At 35.9% G+C, this 22571-nt stretch overlaps 1 long non-coding RNA gene across 1 annotated transcript; it reads left to right on the top strand.

The window, feature by feature from the left end:
- Nucleotides 1-18669: 18669 nt before the first annotated feature.
- LOC145156557 (uncharacterized) lies at nt 18670-19277 on the top strand. The gene is made up of 2 exons (XR_013736793.1): nt 18670-18880; nt 18950-19277. It is a non-coding gene; the product is annotated as an uncharacterized LOC145156557 (long non-coding RNA).
- The last annotated feature ends 3294 nt before the right edge of the window (nt 19278-22571 follow it).

The raw sequence follows: 22571 nt of genomic DNA, 5'->3' as shown, positions 1-22571 counted from the left end.
ACAATACAAATGACGAAGACTCTCAATCAGAATTCAAAGTAGAAATAAATGCTGAATTGGATCCTGCTTATGATCCAGACTACCCTCCTCTCACAAAATGGACAAAAGATCATCCAAAAACTCAAGTAATCGGTGAAACATCTGAAGGAGTTCTTACTCGGTCTCAAATAAAAGCGAAGCAAACTGCTCTGTTCTCTCAAGTAGAATTTTGCATAATTAATTTGTTCGTCTCAAAAATAGAACAAAAAACGGTTAATATTGCACTCGATCACTCCGATTGGGTACAGGCAATGCAAGACGAACTCCACGAGTTTGAGCGAAATCGAGTCTGGAGACTAATACCCACACCAAAGGATGTATCTGTGGTTGGATTAAAATAGGTATTCAGGAATAAGATGGATAAAGAGGGGAATGTAATTCGCAACAAGGCAAGGCTGGTAGTCAAGGGATATTGTCAGGAAGAAGGTATAGATTACGAAGAAACCTTAGCTCCTGTAGCAAGGTTAGAATCAGTTCGGATCTTTCTAGCATACGCTGCTCACAAGAATTTTGAAGTCTTTCAAATGGACGTCAAATGTCCCTTCTTGAATGGAGAACTAGATGAGACTGTATATGTTGAGCAACCACCGGGTTTTGTGAACGAAAAGTATCCTGATCATTGCTATATTCTGGATAAAGTCGTCTATGGTTTGAAGCAAGCTCCTAGAGCCTGGTATGAATCCCTTACTCGATTTCTAAAAATGTCCAAGTTTAAACAAGGTTCGGTTGACCCAACCTTCTTTCACAAGAAAGAGGGTAACCACTTAATGATCGTCCAAATTTACGTCGATGATATCATCTTCAGTTCCACGAATCCCAGCCTCACAGCTGAATTCAGGAAGTTGATGGAGACTAAGTTTGAGATGAGCTCAATGGGTCCAATTAACTTTTTCCTTGGCTTGAATATTAGACAGGGATCCGAAGGCATATTTATCAATCAGGAGGCTTACACGAAGACCCTACTGACTAAGTTTGGCATGATGGGAGATTCCAAAGTAAAGGTTCCTATGGCATTTGGAACGAAGTTAACACCATCTTTGGAGAAACCGGCAGTTGATATGACCCTCTATCGGCAAATGATAGGGTCTCTAATGTATCTAACAGCCAGTAGACCAAATATTATGTTTTCTGTTTGTTATTGTGCCAGATTCCAAGTTAATCCACGCGAACCTCATATGGTGGCTGTAAAGAACATCTTCAGATATTTGAAGCGAACCTCATCTCTCGGTCTATGGTATCCTGCTAAATCAGGATTTTTCGTTCAAGCATTCTCTGATGCTGATCTTGGAGGATGTGGTTTGGACCAAAAGAGCACTACAGGCGGATGTCAATTCCTCGATGGTAAACTCGTCAGCTGGCAGTCCAAGAAACAAACATGCGTTTCACTCTCTACAGCTGAAGTTGAATATATTGCTGCAACATCTTGCACTTCCCAGGTCATTTGGATCCAAAGCCAATTAAGAGATTATGGCCTGAATATGAAGAAGATTCCTCTTTACTGCGATTCTGAAAGCGCAATCAGGATTTGTCATAATCCAGTGCAGCATTCCAAGACGAAACATATAGCACTGAGATACCACTTCATCAAAGATCACGTTGAAGATGGTAATGTGGAAATCCACTTTGTCAGATCTGCTGATCAACTAGCTGACATATTCACAAAAGCCTTACCTGAAGTAAGCTTTAATAAAATACTCCAAGGCTTAGGAATGATGGAAGTTGAATTAGTACCGAAACTACTTTCGCCTCATTAAAACTGAACAAGCGAAATAGAGCGAACGTTCGGTCTATTTCGGCTCCAGAATTTTCGGGAACCGAAATGAACCGAACGCGAAATAGAGCGAACGCTCGGTCTATTTCGGCTCCTGATTTTTTGAGAACCAAAATGAACCGAACGCTCGGTCTATTTCGCTTCACTACTTTTAGGTGAAGTTTCGGTTGTATACTTTGTACACTACGTATGTCTTTTCTTAATTCATTTCTTCTTATAAAACTCAAAAATATTTTCCTTTCTGTTTTTATTTCTTTTTCAGAAAATTCATAAAAATAAAAAAAAAATATTTTCCTTTCTGTTTTTAATTCTTTTTCAGAAAATTCATAAAACTCAAAAATATTTTACTTTCTGTTTTTATTTCTTTTTCAGAAAATTCATAAAATTCAAAAATATTTTTTTTCTTGTTGCTTTTTATAAAAATCAAAAATACCAAAAATATCACTGAAAGGTATCATCGATCATTCAAATGATGGAGCTGGGACAGGTATACATTTCTTTATCTTTGTACTAGCTAAGTGTCCATAGAAGCATGCTGCTGTATGTTGACCAAAGCCTCAAAGACTTCAAGTAAAGCCTTACTGATTTGATATACACAAATCAAATCTTCCCAATCAGGCTGATAAAATCACTTATGTCATGAGCTACCTTACTCGTCTCACATTGAGTTAAAAGTTGTATGCTCGGTCCTTACTATATAGCAGAGGTACTTTCGATTCTTTAACCTCCTTATCACTTTTCTCCATCTCATTTCGGTTAATAATAGTAACCCTTGAGACTCTCGGTATTTACCACTGAGGTTTATGGTTACACAACATTTGCTTTAATGATCTTAGCTTCGTTTCACCACGTGCTAAGTGAAACCCAAAATCCAACACTAATAACGAATTGACGGTGAACAATCAAATGTTCTAGTTTTCACCCACGTTTTAACGAAACCACTTTAGTGGAAGGTACCAAGAAATCTCTTTTTAATTTTTGTGCGATCTTTATGAAATTGTCTGACACCAAGGCTTTTCTTCCCAAAAGATCCAGTTTATATTTTTGTTTTTGAGATTTCTACAATTATCACCAAGTCTCTGAATATGTTATCTAACCTACTTGTTTAATAGGCCACACTGGTCTCACAAGTGCTTCATCTAACTTTTGGTCTTATGTCAAGTACTGAAGTTCGGTTGAAGCTGAGCCACCCCTTATAGCTAAAATTTGAAAAGATGCCTTTCAATGTTTCTTAATAAACATTTGACCGTATTTCAACGGGAAACCACACAGACACTTCTAAGTCTCTCTTGACTTTGAAGGAAGCGATTCTTGCCCGGGATCCTTAGTTTTGTGTCTAAATAGACATCACTTAAAATCCCACAAATACTTTGCTTTATTTCTTTTCTATTGGGACACTCTTGCACGAAGATCCTTATGATTTTCCCAATTCTTGCCTGTGGTACTAATGGCAATTTTTCAGATTTGATGCTTCGGTTGTAAATGCTATGGTGGTCTACAATGTAAAGGCGCGAACATTGCCAGCCTTATATGAAGTGAAAGGGGTTGTCACAGTTGGAAAAGGAATTTGAAAAGTTTTTTAAGTTGAAACGGCGGTAACAGGATAAGATTTGCAACGGGCGCGTGAATTTGAAACGGTTCCTAACATCACGCCTGATGACGTCTTCCAAGGGAAACACAGCTGTCAAATCGCGCTTTTTCAGGCGCCGATTCAGAAGATTGTCGAATCATTACTGTGGATTCTTTCTCTCTCCTAGAGATGGTATATAAGGCTTTCTCACACCCCTTGTACCACTTTACCAATTCACAACTCTCTCAAGAACACACCGGCGAATTTCTACTATTCATCTTCTTCTTCATACCTGCAACAATGGCTGAATCTTCATCTGTTTATGAACAATCTGCCCAGTCCACTCTTCTCACCATTAAACCAAATCAAAACCTCATCATTGACCTCTCACCTTTCCAGTATGATCCCTACATGCTGCAAGTGGTTGAATGCCTCAAATATCCACCACTTATAGTTGCCCTAACCAAGGTGGAGTATGTTCGAATGTCGCTACTTTCTCAGGTCTACTCAACCGCTGTATACGATAAAGCCGAGGAGCGCATTTTCTTTGAGACCATCAATCATAAGACGTCGATTTCAAAAGCTAGTTTTTGTCTGTTGTTGAGGATTGCTATCGACGACTCCATGATCAACCCTGATTCCATCACCAACACTCAACTCTTCACCATGTTCTATGATATGGGGTACACTGAGGTTCTCACCACTCTCACAAAGTTCAAGAAATCATGCCTTCCTCCTCAGTGGAACGGTCTTTTTACCCTCCTCTCTAAGGGTTTATCAGAGAGGGTTGCAGATTCTGATGGCGCAAGCAAGGCACTTATGACCCTTCTCTACGGTCTGTACCATGGGGTCAACATGGACTTTGGATCTATCTTATGGTCTCAACTGGTTCAAAGTATTAGTTCTACTTCACGCTACTCTGAAATCTCTTGCGCTAGGTTTTGGACTCTCGTTACTCAATGGGCGATGGAGAAGCTTCATGTTCCAACAATGGCGGACTCACTGATGTCGTCTATTGCTACTTTCCACACGACGAAGATAATTTTCTCCGATCCATCGAAGTTTCTCTTTATTGGTTCGGTTCCGGAATCCATGTACAGGTGTGTTTCTGGTGAAAGCAAAGTGATAGCTGAATACAGGAAGCTACCTCCTACAGGACCAAGACAGCTTACACCCGAAATGCAAAGTTCGCTGGACGCAGCAGATAAACCTACGAAAAGAGGGAAGATGCCTGAAAGAAAAGGGGAGAAGGAAGGTCAATCCTCAAAAGTTTCAACTCCTAAGAAGCGAAAGTCTGAACAAGCAGCTCCTATTGCTTCAAAGAAACGAAAGACTAAGAAGAAGGCACACAATCCGAAGGCTCCTTCTCCTTTTTCAAGTGACTCTGACTACGTTCCATCTGACCCACAGCCCGAACCAGAGTCTAGTGATAATGACGTTTCTCAACATGAAACTCCGCCTCGAGGTAATTCGCCTCCATCCTCACCAACTCATGAAGGTAACCGAAACTCACCTCCTCCTTCTCCTACACATTCGGTTCCTATTACCATTGCTCCGTTCCCACCTCCCATCTCATCTTCAACTACAACTTCAATTCCCATTCCTACCCCTTTATTCACCGAAGTTACCACAACTACTACTCATACAACCGAATCTAATGTTCGTGTCAACGTATCTGATACGGGGAACCTACTTTAGAAATCAAAACCCCAGTTACCTCAAAACCTTTATCCCCACCTCCCTCACACGAATCTGACACTGTTCTTGGAGGTGCTGAAAATGGAATTTGATTCTGTCTATTTTAGCCCATATCGAGTATAGAGCGATGATGATGATGACGCTCCTATCACAAAGAGGCAGATAAAGGATCTGAATAACAAGCTTGACCAATTGCTTTCTTCCTCTTCTACTAATGCATACTCTGAAGCAGCTATCAAGGCTCTGTTGGCAACCTTTGTAAAGGAGCATGACACTTCCATTTCCAATGCTGTCAAAGCTATTGATGCTTCCACTTCCACATGTCATAAAGCTTCTAGTGCAGTTGAAGAATCCTGCAAAGATTGCAAGCAGGCGACTGCAAACGTCGAAAAACTAGTTTCGGATACTCAAATTTTTCTTGATTCTCTTCAGGTTGCAGCTCAGAAGAATGCTCAAATGGTGAATGCTTCTGTTGATACTCTTACCAGCTCGCTTCAAGCTGAAAAGAAGCATTTTGAGGAAACACGAAAAGCCATCCAGTCTGCTAACACCGAGCTTCACACATCCGTTGATGCTCGTCTTACTCAACTTGAAGCCGAACTAGCTGTGGAAAGCAAGATAATGGATGAGCTGGATCGTCGAACTTCTCAGCTTAAATCTCAGAACTTAAAGCTCAAGATGGCAACCAAGGAGATTGAAGAACTTAAGTCTGAGCGAGCAATCGCCAAAAGCTCTGTTGGTGATGTGCATTCTATTCTTTTACATCTTCTGGAAGCGCATGACCCGATCCTTACCATCTCGATTAGACGCCACTTGGCTGAGAAATTGAGACTTGCTCTAGACATTCTAAGCAGGATTGAAGGTGTTCTGGCGGCCGTTGTCCCTCCGAACCAAGGGGGAGAAAATGTTACCCACGGTCAATCAAAACCACCTCCAAAAAGCAAACCCATCACCCAACCGAAAGTCACTGCCGAACCGAAGGGTAATGAAGCTTCGGGCAGTATGACGGACAAAAGAAAGAAGAAAATTAGTGAGGATGATGATGATGAAATCGATGATGTGGCTGATACAGAAGAAAAAGCTTCCAAAACCGAAAGCCTCAAAATCAAGCCAAATGATCAAGAGCTTATGGAAAAGGTTCGTAAAGCAAAGGAAGAAGTTGATAGGGAGAGGAAACAAAAAGAAGCGAATGATGTATTAGAACAGAGGAAATCTATGTTCCCTCTGTGGACTATGGAAAAGCTTCTGAAGGAGGTAATTAAAGCTCCAAGCACACATTGGCTCCAACCGGTCCTTTCATTCGATCATGAGAATTCCAAGGATTCTCAATTTGATATGCCAATCACCCAAAAAGCATTCATCTTTCATTGTTTTGAGTCAACAGTTGTCATCCCCTCTCCTGACCCGAAGGTTGATCGAGACCTACTCGAATACTATCTTACGTTCTCTCAACCTCAATACCTGACTTGGAGTAAACAGAAAATCACAACAGTCAAGGTGTTGAAACCCACTTCAGCATGGAAATTTATCAATGTCAAATTCAAAGTGACCCGAGGCTCGGACAGTTCGGTTCACATGATCTCCCTTGCTGATCTTCCAAATTTGAATCCTCATGACTGGATTCTCCTGAACAATATTTTGCTGACTAATCAACAAGAGTATGAGCCTATCGTTGATCACATTAAGCGAATGCTGGTGTGCTATATTCTTGAAGTCGCAAAAATGGATCAGGAAATCGCCTCTGCCTTGAGAATGAGGCCCTCTATCAAGCCAATAGGAAAGGCAAGCGACATCAACGAGATGATGAAGGGAAACATCGACCCACAGTTTCATACGGTCATGTTCATCAGGGGCGAAGGTCAAAAATTTCGGTTCGCTCTTGTTGACAAACACATGTTCTCCACTTACTGCTTGGAGCATATTCTCGATATCATACACAGGTGCAATCTGAACAGTGAAGCAGATAAGAAGATGTTTTCAGATATGCTTCGGTGGTACATTAACTTTCGTCAAACTCTTCTTGCCATCATTCCAAAGCTGTTCAAGACTGTGAAGAAAGTCGTCGTTACTCAACCGAAGTAATCTCTCACCTCAATTGGCACAAAAGGGGAGATTGTTGAGTCTATGGGTTGCGTCATTGGGCTTAGTTAGTTCGGTCCATTTGTATTCACGGTTTGGGCCTGTCCAACCGTGTATTTGTTTTTAGGGTTTAGTATTTATGGTGCATGCATGCATCAGATTAGTGACGCTTCTTGAATATTTCCTTTAACAAGTATTGTAACCCTAGCATGCCTCTAAAGTAGAAGTTCTTCATCGAGCTCTTCTGAGGTGTTGTTGTTTTAATCATTCGACACTCGTTTGATTCATAGTGGTGTTCATTGTCTTCTATTGCTTGTTATTATATTATTGATATCTGTTTGAATCTATCAATCTAAGAGAACTTTATTCTCATCAGTATGTTTTGTACTAGAAAAAGGTTTACTGAATTTGTATGGTTTGACCTGACCCATACCTGTTACTCCCTATGATTACTTGATGTATACAGAATATATATATATATATATATATATATATATATATATATATATATATATATATTGTTGGGTTTTGAGCATTCTAACACTCCTATGGTGTACATGCAACCCTATAAACCTTGGATCTATGTTTTCTCTATTATACATGCAAATATTAACTATTCCAAGGTTTCATCCTAACTAGCATATTATGAAGCACCTATACTACAAAGTTCTAGTTAGATGACATACCTTTTGATGTAGCTTGATGTCTTCAAGCTTTAAGAGCTTAGCCCCAATAGTGTGGAAGCCTCAAATGGAATCACAAATCACCAAAACACCTTGGAAGAACTTGAGAGAATATGTATGCACACTAAAATCGGCCCACTCTTATTTTCACACACTTGTGCCAATTTTGTGATCCAAGGACCCCTTTATATATTATGGAGGATTAGGGTTACATCCATGTAAACCCTAATACCCATGACCTTGCATTTACATAGGATCCATGGGTTAAAAGCTCCATGGACCATCCATGAAAGCTTAGCCCAACCTAAATGAACTTGGCCCATTCCATATATATAAGAGTCCATATTTAATTAGTTCTTTTTGATCACTTAATTAATTCTAAATTAAGTCTTGATCAATACTAATTAAATAATATGATTCCATATTAATATATTAGAACTTATAATATATTAATATAAATCATAAATATACTATTCTCAAAAGACTATCCATATAAATTGTGCCGGTGAAGTGCAACCCAAATGGACCATGCCGGGTCGGGTCAAGTACATACCAAATATAGTTATGGACTTAGACATTAATCCAACAGTGTCCCACTTGGATAAGTCTAAAACTATTATTGAGTATGACTTCAAAACCTAACTGGCAATCGTAGCTCTTAAAGCCGCTGTCGAACTCTGACCTTGTCAATGACTTGTCCATTAGATAAGGGATCATATATTCCTCCATTCTAGATATCATATGGACTGAGACATGGATTGTAATCATTCTCTCTGTCCATTTGTTGTTTCCCGATTTTCGATTTATGATGACTGACTGATTGAACAAATCAAATCAGTCCTGGCTTGGCCAAGCACTCACATGTGTCATCGCTAAATCATCGAGGGGCCTACAAATATCACTTTTATCCCGAAGGTAAAAGGAATGGATAAACTTCGACTCATATGGCTTGTTCTACTACTTGTTGAATCATACACAAAGGCACGTTTTATAACATCGAGTTACCAAATGCGTTTTCGTGTATTCAATGTATAACCAACTCATAGTAACAACTCATATCTCTAGGTTTGAAGAATATAAGATATTATCGTCTCATGATCACTCGTGATAAAATCCATGAAGTGATTCAAATAAGCGCGGGTTGAATCCAATACTCAGAACTTATGAGCACTCATGAGTGTTGTAGCACCACTTTGTCCACCAACTTGGACCTCTACAAACCAACCCATGACAGTCTTGATTCATATCTACTTCCAACATATGACCGACTGTGGATGGTTTGAATAACTTAATCATTCAGAAAGAGCGACTTAGTTATTCTGGAAATCAAAACATGCAAAGTGAAACACAAGAATAAATGAATCAAATATGGTATCAAACCCTATGAATATAAATAAACACTTTTATTTATCACCATACTGATTACTCGTTATTCATTGTTTCGGTTTTATCAACTTTATACTTGAATTAAAAACACTAGTTGTCCCATGCTCCAAGCATGTACACTATGTTTTTCTTAACCAAACGCTTTGCCATACACCAAGTATGCACTCTATGTTTGTCTATGATCCTTACTTTGTGAAATAAACCAATTGAACATAATTTCAATGATTCTAATTTCACACTCCCAAATCCTTATCGAAAAATGTGAGAATTTCAAATTCCTATCATTTATCGAAATCTGTTTAGATTTTAAACTTATATGCACTGACCCTCCTGTAATGAATATGTACAAAGTCACAAAGACTTGTCAACAGTCATTATAAGGTATTCCAATGGAGATCAACTCCATGAAAACTAAGTCTCATATTCAAAGTGCATTGATTTGGACATGCTTCTTGCATTAAGTTTTCTAATCTTACACAGATAACTTCCACCTATGGAGACAACTCCATATTCTCATTTTGATTATCACTTCTAAATAAGAGATGCCTCTTTTCATAATATGTCAATATGGTCCTTCCAAAATTAGCACTATACTTCCAACTGTCCCTGAGCAACCAATCTTTGGTAAACCTCAGATTGTCCTCGACAATTGCTTAATCATTTTAGTCATATCCAATTCTAGACCTTTTCCCTTCTTAATGCCTCTGGGCATTTGGAAAAATTTAGAAATGACAAATATTATAGCACATGCAATCGATCCTGTACCCAAAGCAAATGGTACACGATTCATGATGTCTCACATAAAGACATGATTCTAGACCAGTCTTTTGCTACAATATTTTTATTTGCCATGTTTTTAAAATTTGACTATGAAGAGGGATGCCGTAATCATAATCGAATTTTAAGAACGCAATATATAGAATTTCCTTAAGTTGAACCAATCCAACATGAAATTCATATATATATTCTTGACTAAAGATGATTAAGGTCTCAATCTAAGCCTTTAAAACTGAAATGAAGTATATCCTCTCCCTTAATTATAGCAAAACAACTTTTTCAATCCCTGCAGCCTCACGAATTGAAACTTTTGTTTTCTATAATTAACATTGCTAACTTGCAACACTAACAATAATTATCATGCTCCCACTAACATGATGATTATTAGCATAACACTTATGCTCCCACTAGCTTTGACATGTACTCAGAAATCAGCTGGACTTCTAGAAATCAATACTTTATTGACTTTCTTACCAAAGTTCAGATTTCTGATACGAGATGCTTTGATAAAACTTTATCAAAATCATACACCTTTCCTTAGATAGCATGCATGTGTGTCTAAACAATTTCAGAACTATGAAAAGGGATGCCGTAATCATAGTCTCAATTGTTTAGACCTTTTGTCATCTGCTTCAAATCTACTTGGTGGAAGTGTTTCCTCACCATCATTTTCATGAATCGGAGAGAAACCTTATGACCCTTAGATTTTATGGTGTATGTGTTCTTATCCATGTGAATCGTCAAAACCATAGTCACAAGACAAGGATAATGACAAATCCAAACTCATATGGACTGAAATTATGCAATCTTAACTTATTGCCACCTGGCAGTACAGGGCCTGCCATTGCTTCCAAGTTGTTATGCAACCAATTGAGAACTTTCAGAACTCCTATGCAAAGCCAACTTTAACTGGAATGGGCACAGAATATGTCAACACGATAGGTTATATACCTCAAGTCGTGTGCTAGTGAAGAACCTCAGGTTTTATTCTTGATTAGTTCTTGAAATTCTTTTTAGGATCTTTAAGACTCCCACTATCCTCTTTACATATAAGACTATCTTGCCAAATATTCAAGAGATAGTGCGGATTCTTTATCAAGACAAACACTTCACATAATTGGCCTTAGTTGGTCTTTGTTTTATCCAAAACATCACAACTTACCAATTTCAAATGTACAAGAGTAGGACACTTTTACTCTTACATTTGACAAGTGTTTTAAACCTTTCTTTAAGATATGTCACTCAAGTTACAATCTTGGAGTATGACTCTAAGAATTGTTTTGGAACGAAGTATGACTCATCTTCCTGATCTAACCATTTCAACAATTCATGACTCCTCTTCTTAGTCATAAGAATGCACTAAGATGACCTTTAGAGGACTAATTGTGATATGATTTCTAAATCATTAAGATGATCACAAACGTGATACTAAAGTACTCTCCTATCTTTTCAGATTTGAGAAACTTTTATCTTTCTGCCTAATTTGATTCTTCCCATTCGTTCTGCCATACATTGAGACTTTTCCAATGTTTCAGAATTATACTTAAACTTGTAAGTATAACCATATTTACTAAACTTTAGTAAATCAAATAGTCTTAACGAGCTTTGTGGTGGACATGACCAGTGCACAAGAATGTGTACTCGATCCCTTTAGTCCTTCACTTGACTCACACATCCATGTGAACAAGTAATTAGTCTTGATTTTCCAATGCTTGAAAGTTCTCATTCATCATACTATTCAACTTGCATGATTCCAAGTTTCGGTCCAATTGAAACTTGGGTGATGAGGAACTTTCCTGATTTGGTAAATTTAGACACTACCACAAATGAAAGAATCAAATCCATTTTCCAATATTGCTGTCAGTGGATTCATATAACCAACAATTTTCCACAAATGCCATTGTAAGGATACTTCAAATAAATAAAATTAAACAATTTTCTTTTATTTTAAAACTTTGCGGAAAAACTTATCCTTACAATCCACATGGAAAATTGTTGTTATCTATTCCTTAGCAATATATCATAACTTCTTAAGCAACTGCTCAAAATTCTGATGCGATCGAAATCCACCTTCGCGATCAGAATCAACATATACTTCCTTTAAGATTTCTCTCTATTCTTTGATTCTTAAAACATCAACAAGTGACCCAGTCACATCATGTAATCAGGATCTCAGAATAGAACTTAACAGAGTTAGATAATGGGCTCTACCTGATGTAGAGTCAAACTTATTGACTTTAACATCCTTAGGTAAATTTGGCAGCTTTGCAATCAACGCCCCTTCCTTTGGCAAAATAAACATATGGACCCTTTGGTAATGGGACTATCTCAGACTTAGCCTTTCTCTTTACCATTTGGTCAACCGGGTTGACTATGGTCAATCCCTTTCCATTGGGAAGAGAATGCTTTTTCTGGATTTCCAGTGTCACCATTGTCACTGTCCATAAAGTTTTTGGGAAGTTGATCTTCTAATCAAATTTGCTTTACTATCGTTCCAAATCATTGCTGATTCAGTAGCACCAAGCAAATAGATATGATCATTAAGGTTCATGTCATAGTCTGTTTCATAGTAGTCCCAAAGGAACTCACTATGTGACTTAGAAAGTGATTGAACATCCAACTTTCTCAAGACTTTGACACCCAACTCTCTCGGCTTGTCAATATGTGACTTCATCTCTAAGATGTGATCACACATAGACCTTGCTTGCCATTAGGGCTTGAGTGACCTTGAACTTGTGGGTTAGGGAGAATAATTGGAGGAGGTGGAGGAAGAGAAGTATGACTTCCATGAGCCAAACTCGAGAAGTCATATTCATTAGGAAAGCTTGGTTTGGGAAGATCATTGTTGTCTAAACCACACATCAACAATGGGAGAAATTCACGTAAAGTTGATTTAAGTCCTTAATATAACACCCAATATGATATATTAAGGCTAGGATCCAACAAACTATTTTATAACTTGGAAGAGGGATGCCGTAATCCAAGCTATAAAATATTTGAAGGTAGGTGAATGACGATTCACCAATTTCCACCAAGATAAACGAAATGTATTATTAGGTTTTAATTGGTTTTGAAACTCCTAGATTCTTTTGAGATTCATTGAACTTTTCAATGGCATGTTTCAATTTCAAGTGTGCCCTTTAGGTTTTGTGACTGGGATGCCGAGGATCACAAAACAAGGTGTGAAGTAACCATGCAAATATACTTGGTACCCTTAATATTTACCCATCAATCGATGAGCCGGTTAACCACACACGCTCCAACGATACTATGATAAACATTAAGTTACCCTTTGCCTACCTTGTTAAGTCCAGGTTAGTGTGCCGGTTAACCACACACGCTCCACTAACAGCTTAAACAAAGTGCAAAGTGTAATTTCATGGATTAGCACCTTATTCACATTTTCCTAAGTAACTAAGATTGGGAATTTATAAGTGTTTAGTTACTTAGTATTTATCATTATACTTATAATGAAGGGAGAATTATAGTCCTTGTCCTACCTGTTCGGCTAACGACCCTCCACCGGTCAAGGAAGCGGTGAGTGAGAGTGGACACTCCTTAAACTGCCATTTTATAGGCAGTAACCTTATACCCCCTTATAGACCGGCTTCATGAATGAGGCCTACTAATGGTAAGACGACTTGCTCTTATACATATAATATATTAAACTTTTAATATTATAATAGTATAAGGGTGTATTTTAGACATTTAAAATACTTGGTGGTTTAATCTATTAATTAAACTAGACTTTTAATTTAATTAAACTCAAACCATATATTTATGGATTAATAATACTCTTTTAATTAAACGCTTTAATTAACTATTAATAAAGTCCATAAGAGTTAATTTGTACTATTCAACAAAACATCATAATTCCAATTATTAAACTCAAAATTAAAACCATTTAATTAATTGTTTAAGTTATGAACCCAAGAGTTTTAGAATTCAATTCTTTTTTTCATAAAAAACTTTTCTCAAATTCCAAAACTTGAGGGCAAGTTTTGTAATTCTTGAAAACCTTTGGATTCCATAACTTATGGAATTAATGGTGTTTTATGATGAAACTTTCCATGTTCCATAACTTAAGAACAAGTTATGGAATTCTTTAAAACACTAACACCAAATTTTGTAACTCCATAAAACTTTGAATCAAATTTTTTTTTTAAAAAAAACTTTCATATCCATAACTTATGGAAGTTTCAAAAACCCTTAAGATCACAACTTTAAAAAAAACTTTTGAGCTCCAAAATTTTATGACAAAATGTGTAACTCCTTAAAACATTTAGATCAAACTTTTAAAACTAATAAAATAATCATATCATTTTATCTTTTACTAAATTTGACCTAATTCAACTCATATAAGAAATGATTCAAATTTTACAAATAATTCGTTTTTCATAAAACAAGTAATTATCTTAAAATTTGAGAAACGTCATGTTTTTTTTTTCCTTTTTTTTCCAACTTGAAAATAAAACATTTGCATCAATATAATAGAAAACAACCCATGGCTCTGATACCACTATTGAGTTTTGAGCATTCTAACACTCCTATGGTGTACATGCAACCCTATAAACCTTGGATCTATGTTTTCTCTATTATACATGCAAATATTAACCTAACTAGCATATTATGAAGCACCTATACTACAAAGTTCTAGTTAGATGACATACCTTTTGATGTAGCTTAATGTCTTCAAGCTTTAAGAGCTTAGCCCCAATAGTGTGGAAGCCTCAAATGGAATCACAAATCACCACCTTGGAAGAACTTGAGAGAATATGTATGCACACTAAAATCGGCCCACTCTTATTTTCACACACTTGTGCCAATTTTGTGAGCCAAGGACCCCTTTATATATTATGGAGGATTAGGGTTACATCCATGTAAACCCTAATACCCATGACCTTGCATTTACATAGGATCCATGGGTTAAAAGCTCCATGGACCATCCATGAAAGCTTAGCCCAACCTAAATGAACTTGGCCCATTCCATATATATAAGAGTCCATATTTAATTAGTTCTTTTTGATCACTTAATTAATTCTAAATTAATTCTTGATCAATACTAATTAAATAATATGATTCCATATTAATATATTAGAACTTATAATATATTAATATAAATCATAAATATACTATTCTCAAAAGACTATCCATATAAATTGTGCCGGTGAAGTGCAACCCAAATGGACCATGCCGGGTCGGGTCAAGTACATACCAAATATAGTTATGGACTTAGACATTAATCCAACATATATATATATATATATATATATATATAGCTAAGATCGAATAGATAGTAGATTGTGTGAATCTGCTCTAAGCCTACAACCAAACAAGGAACAGGAAATGAAGCGGAAAGCACACATCCTACTGCCTGTCGGATCCGATTAATATATATCCCTGATGTATCTACCGAAGAATCATAAAGTTAGCATTATAGGCCCCCTTCTAACTGAATGTTCATGTTACGAGTAAGTTATGTGGCGTTGTTCTATTGTTAGGACGACTACTAGAAGTAATGAAATCCTGCACTCTTAACGCCTCAGTCGATACTATTGTGAGTTTTGTATATATTAACATCTTTTATTTATTATTGTCCGGTACTTTTTGGATGTACCCTTTTTAAATAAAATCCGGTACTTTGTAGATGTACCCCATATATATAAATCCTGGCACTTTGTAGATGCACCATATATATATATATATATATATATATATATATATATATATATATATATATATATATATATATATATATATATATATATATATATATATATATATATATATATATATATATATATATATATACCCTTATAACATGTTTATTATCATCTTTTGTTTAGAACAATGAGTTAATGATACGTTCCCTTCCTAGGTTATTGGGAGTGTAAAGTATAAGTTTTTGAATCATGATTTGTTCTTCTGTTCTAAAATTAGTATGTTCTTTCCTGTTCTAGTTATAGTATGAACTGAACCCCTAAACTATACCTATTATAGTTTACTAGTATGCTTGTTTGAACTGTTACTGACTTGAAGAAAAGATTCAATTATCTACCGAGTTAAGCATGTATTTTCATAATGAAGTTTTACAAACAACAAACTAATAACTTTAAAAAGAGTTTTTGGATCGTTTTGATTACTTACAAAAGCATAAGAAATCTTTTAATGTGATGGATATCATAGGTAAATATTTACACAATATTTATTGTGTTCAACTTGTATTCCCCCCCCCCTCCCCCCCTTAAAAGCATTTAAAAACATTTAAAAGATAGATTATAGGGGTATGAACTCACCTTATGTGGGTGATTCAATTGAAGATTTGAGTAAGGATGAGAAGTTCCAGGAGTGAAGTCCTGAGGCACAAATGAGTCCTAAATGACATATATTGATACATATATGTATATAATTAGTGTCTAAAACAAATAATATGCTAGGGAAACAACCTTAGGAACTAGGAAACACCCTAAATGAAGTGTTACAATCATAAGTGATTGTGTGAAAAGGAGTTTACGGCCACACAAAGATGTGTTCACGACCAAGGGGAGTTTACGGCCACACATGGAGTGTTTACGGCCCAAGGCTTGATCTAATGAAGGGTTTGCGGCCAAGGAAGGATGGTTCACGGCCACCTCATGAACTAAGAAGGGTTTACGGCCACATGAAGGGTTTACGGCCGTAAACTCTTGATGTTCATGCATAAAATGGTTGATTCTTGGTTGTAATTCAAGAGCTTCTAATGGATAACTAGTATATGGAAAGGATACTTACGTTTTGGAAGCTTATAGGGTGATTACGACCCAAAGAACAAGTGTGTGTTCTTGGTGTTCTTGATGATTTGAAGATCTAAACCCAAATAGATGAATTCATGGATGAAATTATAGGGTTTCACTTGAATAAGAAGGATATCAAGAAAGAATGGAAGAATCACTTACAACTTTGAAGAGAAATGGAAGTGTTCTTGATGATACTTGAGAGAGAAATGAGTGTTCTTGACTTGAAGATGTGAGAAGTGAAGAAATAATGAAGGAAGTATATGATATAGGAAAGGGTTCACGACTGCCAAGAGTTTACGGCCGTAAACTCTAGTTTGCGGCCGTAAACTCTAGTTTGCGGCCGTAAACTCCTTGTGATGGAGTTTTCGGCTTGAATGCAACACAATGAACTTTAGTTAACACATCCTATCACACAATCCTTGAATGTACTAGGCTTAGAACACTCAAACAGGCCCTTAACAATGCTAAAAGATAGCAGAAACAAGTCTGACTTTTGATTGAATTGAATGGCTTTACAAGATAGAAATTTCGGGTTGTCACACGTTCGTTACGACGGTGGACTTCCTTGGGCCATTTTCTTGGATTTTACTACTATGGGCCTTAGTGGATCATCATTTTGGGCTTTATTGGACTATGTCTTATTTTGGGTCTAGGGTAAGGCCCATTAGAGGGGTTGGGCCCAATTTAGAAAATTGGGCCAATGGTGGGCCATTAGTGGGCTTGGGAAGTCTACCTAGTATTCATGTTATGGTTTTGGGCTTTAGGCATGGACCAAATTAGATCAAGGGTAAAATGGTCATTTTACCCTAAGAAGGATTATTAGGTTTTGACTAAGTGTTATTTTGTACTGATAGCTCAGGGAGTCGTCAGAGCAACCGTTAGAGATTTCTTACCGTGAGATTCAACATTTAGGTGAGTTTTCCTCCTGTTTAAACGTGTCGAAGGCACCAATGCCGGCCCTTATTTATGACTGTATGTATTCCAGACTAAGGTCCGATGTTGGGCGCTGCCCGATGTATGTTTATATGTTTTCCGTATTACGATCCGATGTCGGGTGGTGCCCGAGGAATGTTTGTATACTTGATGTCTTCGTGATTCTTGCATGTGTATGTATTTGTATGTTTCCGGATTACGGTCCGATGTCGCGCGATGCCCGATGAATGTTTGTATGCTTTTCGGATTACGGTCCGATGTCGGGCGGGGCCCGAGGAATGTTTATATGCTTATGTTACGTGATTATTCTATTTGTATTTGTTGATATGTTTATATGTATACTGAGCTTTTGCTCGATGCCGGACACTATCCGATGTCAGGCAGAGCCCGATGCTGGGCGGTGCCCGATGAAGGGGCAGGGCCGACGATATGTTTATATGTGATTATGTGTATGTGGTAGTTTAGGGAAACTCAATAAGCTTCGTGCTTACAGTTTTCAGTTTTGGTTTCAGGTACTTCCGGTAGCAAAGGGAAGAGCTCGGGATGACTGCATCGCACACACCATGATGTTTTAGCCTGTGATGTTTACTCTGATATATTTGACACATGTTTTGATTTAGATATACCGTTTATGATGTTTTGAGATACTATGACTTATGTTTTAATAAGATGATTTTAATAACTATGGTTTGATTATGATTTAAAAATGATATTTTTGGTCATTAATTTTGGAATGTTTCATAAAAAAATTAAAGCAACATAGCAAATTGGAAGTAGGCAAACATGGGCTTACTTCCAAATTATCATTTCCGACATGAGAAGGAAGAGCTTTTTGAAAGTATTTGATGTAAATTAGAATAAAATCAGGACTCGGAGATCATTTCGGTAAAATGCAAAAAAAGTGGATTAAACACAAAAGGTTTAATGAAAAAAATTGTCATTTTGATATCCCTTTAAACAAATATATAAAGGGCACCCATATATAAAATCAAAAGTCGTCTTCATTCTCGACAATGTGGATTAACAAAATCAAATGTCTTCTCCCTCATCCTCCTCAAGGTCAAACATGGATGTGGTTATGTGCAGGTGTTCTTTGCGAGCTTCATTGTACACCTCATGGGTAAATGAGGATTCAGGAAGGCGATTTCATGGATGCCGTAATTTCAAGGTAAATTTTTTCCCGATTTATACTTGTAGTGTAATCGAAGTATTTGATGACAAAACAAGTTCTTTTTAGGAAAATGGATGTGGGTTCTTCAGGTGGTTGGACCCACCATTCTGTCCAAGAGCTCGTGAAGTGATTTATTATTTAAAAGCTGACTTCAAGAACAGCAAGGATCAAATTCAGGAACTGAAATATAAGCTTCTTAAAAAAGAGTTGGAAACGAAGTCAAAAGAGGCAAAAGAACTAAGAAATGAGCTACAAAAGAGGAAGAAAGGAGGTTTATTTTTGGATTTTATTGTTATTGTACTAATTATTTTGGCAATTAAGTTGTTGAATTTATTCTGACAATTTGTAGATCACACTTTCATGAAATTGGCGTTGACTCATCTTGCACAAACTACATCAATATGCTTGTATTTGTTAATAGATGATATTTTAAGTATGTTAGTTTCTCCATTTTGATCAGAAAATAATATCAAAATTATATTATTCAGGTTAATATCACTAAAGGTTAGCTAAATAAAAGACTAATATCATAAAAACCCTCAAGTTTTAAGGATCTTGTCGGTTTTGCCCAAAATTGAATTTTATATCCATTTTTACTCTCAAATTTCCCAAAAAAATGTTAGTTTTTACTCTTTTACCGGTAATAACACGTTTTCAGGTACCATTATATTAACTTCGCAAAAAAATCCTTAAGTTTATATGTTTTTTTTTATGTTTTTACCCTTAAGTTTATAATTATTTACACTTTTACCCTAAGTATATTTTTTCATATTACACATATTCATTCAGAAAAATCGTATTTATATACGAAAACAAAGTTTAATTAAATATTATATTTACATTTTTTAATGTTATTTCTTGATTGATATATATATATATATATATATATATATATATATATATATATATATATATATATATATATATATATATATATATATATATATATATATATAGAGAGAGAGAGAGAGAGAGAGAGGAATGATCATTTGAGAACTCAAAGTTTCCCGAGAACCTGAGAACCAAACCAGGGCCGTTAGATCAAAATAATAAAAGGTTAGGATCATTTGTGGCATTTTTGTAAATACATGGTAAAAAAACAACACGGAGGCATGATAACTAAATGATTCAGGGGCATTTTAGAGATGAATTACTTGTGCGTCTCTCTCTCTATCTCATCCAATCTCCTACCGTCACATCGCCTCCAAAGACGGCTCGTTCGCTCATCTTCTTCTTCATCGTCGTTGTCTTTGGTCGCCGGAGACGATGTCTTCATCCGTTGTGACTCCAATCGTTGAACATGGAGGAGCATCACTTCAGTAAATCATATGTGTTGCAAGAAGAAGACGATTACAGGTTCACTCTCTTCAAAACTAACCTCCGCCACACAAATCGTCATCAAAATCTTGATTTGTCGGCTTATCCATGGCGTCACTGGATTCTCCTACATGACTACATCGGAATTTCAAAAGCATTTCGGTTTGAGATCTCGATCTTATATTTGGATCCAAAGTCCATCGTCGTTGCTTTATTCGGTTAATCAGAAGAGAACGAAGATTGATTTCGAAAACTACAGAAAACTCTGTTGCTCGTTTCCTCTGATCCTATGATTATGTAAGTTTCACTTTTCTATTGATTTTAGTTAGTTGTTTCAGTCCAGGAAGAAGGTCAGATTTACATTCTTTTTTATTTTATTAAACTAATAGCAATTATGAACTGATAATTTGATTTTGATTTTTGATTTCTTCTGTTTCTTATAACAAAATTAGGGATAATATTATGTAATGCTATTCTAGTTTCAGATTTATTGTACTATTCTATGATATAGGTTTAAATTTGTTGATTGGTTAATGCATTCAAGGTGTTTGTTAAAATACATCAATGAAAAAGACTATAGAACGATCGATTATGGTTATCTGTGTTGTAAACTAGATAATTTTACAGGAGTTGTAAGCCTTTGTTTTCATAAGCATTCATTATTATATTTTGCAAGTTTCTATTTTTGATCTTTTAATTTGCTTTCTATAATGTTACAGGATGATAAGTGGTTTATCTAATGGAAATCTGGATTTTATTCAGAATTTGAAGTCCTTGAGTGTTCTGTAAGCAAGTATATTGATCTTTTTTTAAAGTCTACCCATGCTTCCTTTATTATACTGGAGCTTAATATATAAGAAGATGTTACCTCTTGCAGAATGTTGAGAAATAACAGACTTTCTGGCTCTATTCTAAATGACATAGGAGAACATGTAAACTTGACACTACTGTGAGTATTGAGTAATGGGAATATATGGATTTATTTCATAATATGAATATAAACTAATAATGAAAAGCTCTCCAATTGGGTGTCTTCTTTTCAGGGATTTGAGTTTCAACAATTTGAGTGGGGAGATTGCAAGAGGATTGTTCAACTTGAGTCAAATGTCTTTCTTGTAATACACATATTCTCCTTCTTTGATAAATAGTATTTGTTGATTGGGTGGTTTCTGAACTTGCGACTGTGGTAGCACAAGATATAGCTCTTCTTGATCAATGTGAAGCTTTATTCACTTGTGCATCTTCTCTATAGGTAAATATTTACATTTTAAATTGACAAAAAAAATTAATAAAACTACAAAGGAACATGTAAATAACATGTAATTCACATGTGAATCACAAGTGATTCATATTATGACGTTTGTCAAAGGTGGGGAAGGGGTGAGTGGACTAGGTGATAATATGGATGAGAGTGTAGAAGGTGCCGATGGAGAGGAGAAGAAGGATCAAGATATTAAAGATTCTTCTGAAGAAGAAGGAGTTAACCCATAAGGGTATGTTTGGTTTAAATTGTGGTTGTGGTTTAAAAAATATTGTGGGTTATGATTGGTACGTAATGGTCGTGAACTAGGTTTTTTTTGGCTCATGGGAGCATGGAACTTTTTTATTTTTTGAATTCTATCTTAGTAATTTTGATTATTCTGATAATTTTACGTACTCAAAATATATTTTCTAAGGATATCATTTTGAAAACCTTTAAATATTGTTTTAGGAAAATGTCTTAAAAGGGTTTGCTTTGAAATTAAAAATGATATTTTTAAGAAAGGATTATACTCGACATATTTCGTTGGAAAGGCATTTAAGGTTATATTTAAGGACTAGAATGGTAATACGTTTATCGTGAAAAATTGTGTACCTTAAGAGTAGTTTAGGTGTAATATTGAATCTTTGGTGATCATATTGGATCTTAGACGATATCTTGGGAACTTGAGTGGATTTCTTTAAGATCCTTATATCACGTGGAATTCTTCACAATCTTAAGTCCAGAATCTTATGTGATTTTGATGAACAAATTTATATTCCACCTTTACTTAATAACTATGTATCATATATTTAATATCTCCTCGTCTTAGATAAACATGAATATGTTCAACGTATTGTTGTAGGTGAAAATTTATGACTAACATCTTCTGCAGGATTTCAAGTACACATGTTGTTTAAGATCTTAGATAAGATCTTGTTTAAAATCTTAGATAAGATCTTGGTTGAGATCTCGCTCAAAGTCATGAACAGTACTAAATTAATTTGTTATTCTATCTTTTATTTTCCTGTATGATTCAGGTGCTAAAACATCAACGAAGACCCAGTCTAATCAGAATTATCATATGAAACGCGAAGAAAAAACTTAGTTATCAAGAATTTCGAGATAAGG

The sequence above is a fragment of the Lactuca virosa genome, chromosome 2 (genome assembly GCF_052849685.1).
Source record: "Lactuca virosa cultivar CGN04683 chromosome 2, Lactuca_virosa_CGN04683_v6, whole genome shotgun sequence".
In the NCBI taxonomy this organism is placed as follows: domain Eukaryota; kingdom Viridiplantae; phylum Streptophyta; class Magnoliopsida; order Asterales; family Asteraceae; genus Lactuca; species Lactuca virosa.
The sequence above is the reverse complement of the archived record's forward strand: the minus strand, read 5'-3'. Positions and strand labels throughout refer to the sequence as shown.